This window comes from Schistocerca serialis, unplaced genomic scaffold, assembly GCF_023864345.2.
Source record: "Schistocerca serialis cubense isolate TAMUIC-IGC-003099 unplaced genomic scaffold, iqSchSeri2.2 HiC_scaffold_123, whole genome shotgun sequence".
Lineage (NCBI taxonomy): Eukaryota > Metazoa > Arthropoda > Insecta > Orthoptera > Acrididae > Schistocerca > Schistocerca serialis.
Window position 1 is genome coordinate 39343 of NW_026047436.1, and position 3158 is coordinate 42500.

A 3158-nucleotide genomic window follows, 5' to 3' on the forward strand; every position below is an offset into this window, starting at 1 on the left:
AACCTATGTTGTGCCTTAACCTAACCTATGTTGTGCCTTAACCTAACCTATGTTGTGCCTTAACCTAACCTATGTTGTGCCTTAACCTAACCTATGTTGTGCCTTAACCTAACCTATGTTGTGCCTTAACCTAACCTATGTTGTGCCTTAACCTAACCTATGTTGTGCCTTAACCTAACCTACGTTGTGCCTTAACCTAACCTACGTTGTGCCTTAACCTAACCTACGTTGTGCCTTAACCTAACCTACGTTGTGCCTTAACCTAACCTACGTTGTGCCTTAACCTAACCTACGTTGTGCCTTAACCTAACCTACGTTGTGCCTTAACCTAACCTACGTTGTGCCTTAACCTAACCTACGTTGTGCCTTAACCTAACCTACGTTGTGCCTTAACCTAACCTATGTTGTGCCTTAACCTAACCTATGTTGTGCCTTAACCTAACCTATGTTGTGCCTTAACCTAACCTATGTTGTGCCTTAACCTAACCTATGTTGTGCCTTAACCTAACCTATGTTGTGCCTTAACCTAACCTATGTTGTGCCTTAACCTAACCTATGTTGTGCCTTAACCTAACCTATGTTGTGCCTTAACCTAACCTATGTTGTGCCTTAACCTAACCTACGTTGTGCCTTAACCTAACCTACGTTGTGCCTTAACCTAACCCATATTGTACCTTAACCTAACCCATATTGTACCTTAACCTAACCCATATTGTACCTTAACCTAACCCATATTGTACCTTAACCTAACCCATATTGTACCTTAACGTAACCTAATTTGTGCCTTAACGTAACCTAATTTGTGCCTTAACGTAACCTAATTTGTGCCTTAACGTAACCTAATTTGTGCCTTAACGTAACCTAATTTGTGCCTTAACGTAACCTAATTTGTGCCTTAACGTAACCTAATTTGTGCCTTAACGTAACCTAATTTGTGCCTTAACGTAACCTAATTTGTGCCTTAACGTAACCTAATTTGTGCCTTAACGTAACCTAATTTGTGCCTTAACGTAACCTAATTTGTGCCTTAACGTAACCTAATTTGTGCCTTAACGTAACCTAATTTGTGCCTTAACGTAACCTAATTTGTGCCTTAACGTAACCTAATTTGTGCCTTAACGTAACCCATGTTGTGCCTTAACGTAACCCATGTTGTGCCTTAACGTAACCCAATTTGTGCCTTAACGTAACCCATGTTGTGCCTTAACCTAACCTATATTGTGCCTCAACCTAACCTATATTGCGCCTTAACCTGACGCACGTTGTCGCTGAACCTGCTCTGTAATTGTTATGCAACTCGTTAAATTAGTGTAGTGTTGCCTAACCGCAACCCTCGCAATATAGTTCGCTATTCGCACTGCCCGGTCCCCTGTGTATCGCGTCATGTTAAACACCTTGCAGGTGTTGCTGACTTTCCACATGCTCCTGCTATACACTGTAATGTGGATAGCAGCAGGACGTACATGCCCCCCCCCCTTCCCCCCTGCCTTCGCAAGCTGGTCGTTGAGAAGTTTGCATGTTCAATGCCCTTCGCATGCCGACGTACTCAGCCTACGTTGTGGTACGGCCTGTCACCTGTCCGCCGATGTACGCAAAACCCACAAACTGTACTGCACATTGGTCCGTATGTACTGAATGATACATCGTGGCACATGTGTGACCGTACGACGACTGCGCCTAGCAACGGCAGACCATACAGTCCAAATATTGTGCACGCAGCTACGTGTCGTCTCCCTATAAGAGCTGGATTGCAGTGTGGTACGCCATTCAGACGTGTGGGAGGAACGGACGCCCTGGATGGCGATCAGCATGAGCAGTCTGTTGATGTAGTGGAGCGTGTATTCGGACGTAGTCGTCTCTTCTCACACACCGTGATAGCATGTTGCACCGCGTTCCACATCTGCGACATCCTGCAGAGGCCGGCTGACAGTCGTTCGCGCAATGGACACCGCATACGTACGGGGGCTACCTTCCACGTGTTCTCGAGGCGTGCACATGTTGTTGCGTCTATGTGGGCAGACGTAGTGTGTTGTGACACCTGACACAGGCATGCAATACTCGTTGCAAATGGCGATGGACGTCTACGTTTGCTGGTGACGTTACGCAAATGAACAACAGGTAACCCGTTGTGGTGCGGTTGTTCTCGCTAGAGGTGAATCAGTGTTGGCGACGATCGGTCGAGCTATTAACCGGTTGTTTCAGGGATACCCACCATGCCCACGAACGTGAAAGGGGACCCACCATGCCCACGAACGCGAAAGGGGATCTGGGTGTGAGGCGATACGCGGCGGTGGCTGGGTGGGACCGTCCCCGGCCGGTGAGGGGGGGCCGCCCGGCGTGCTGGCAGCGCGGTGCGTGGGCGCACGCGCTACAGCCGGCTGGTGGGGGCGGCCAGTGGCAGGCGCGCCGGCCGACGGACGCGGCAGGCGGCGCAGCTGCGCGCCGGCGCCCCCTGCTCGCGGCGCCTTGCGGCCAAAGTAGGTCCTCGCGGGCCCGGTGCGAAGCGCGGTGGCCATCTGCAGTGTGCTGGTCCGATTGAGGACTGTGTGCGCTGAGGATGCGCCGCCGCCCGGCGCTCGGCGCCGCGACGCCGTATGCTGCTCGGTCGCCCCAGCGGTTCTCGCAGGTGGTTTGTATCGCAGCTGTGCGGACGTGTTGGCGCGTGCGCTGTGCTGGGAGAGTTCGCTTCGGCACCCAAGTGGGGCTTTTGTCCTTCTGTGGCGCTGGCGTTGGAGCTGCCGGTCACCGTAGGTGGCGCGTGTTGTCTCCCGCCGGCAATGCCACGACAGCACGCTCCCGGGCCTCTGTCGGCAGCGGCAAGCTCAGTTGGGAGCACGGGTGGTCGCACCTAAAGCGTCTACTCGCCTAACTCCGGGCGATTGCGCCTCTCTCGAACCCGACCAAGTACTTAGGACGGCGCTGCGCGCCGCCGGGACCTGAGAGGGTTTCGAGGTGTGTTGTGCAGGGGAGCTCAGCCTCCTCCTGTTTGCAGAATAATTGAGCGGACGCTTGCGTGTTCGCGCGGGCCCCCGGGACACACTCCCGGGCGGCCGGCTGCTCAGCTCTAGTTGACGCAGCTCCCTGGTTGATCCTGCCAGTAGTCATATGCTTGTCTCAAAGATTAAGCCATGCATGTCTCAGTACAAGCCGCATTAAGG

The 3158-nt window shown here is 52.6% G+C and overlaps 1 non-coding gene across 1 annotated transcript in view; it reads left to right on the plus strand.

Annotated features, from left to right (window-relative positions):
* The first annotated feature begins 3078 nt into the window (after positions 1 to 3078).
* Positions 3079 to 3158, plus strand: part of LOC126436190 (small subunit ribosomal RNA) — a 1909-nt gene continuing 1829 nt past the window's right edge. Inside the window, exon 1 of the ribosomal RNA XR_007580491.1 lies at positions 3079 to 3158. This exon is cut by the window's right edge and continues 1829 nt beyond it. This is a non-coding gene — a ribosomal RNA (small subunit ribosomal RNA).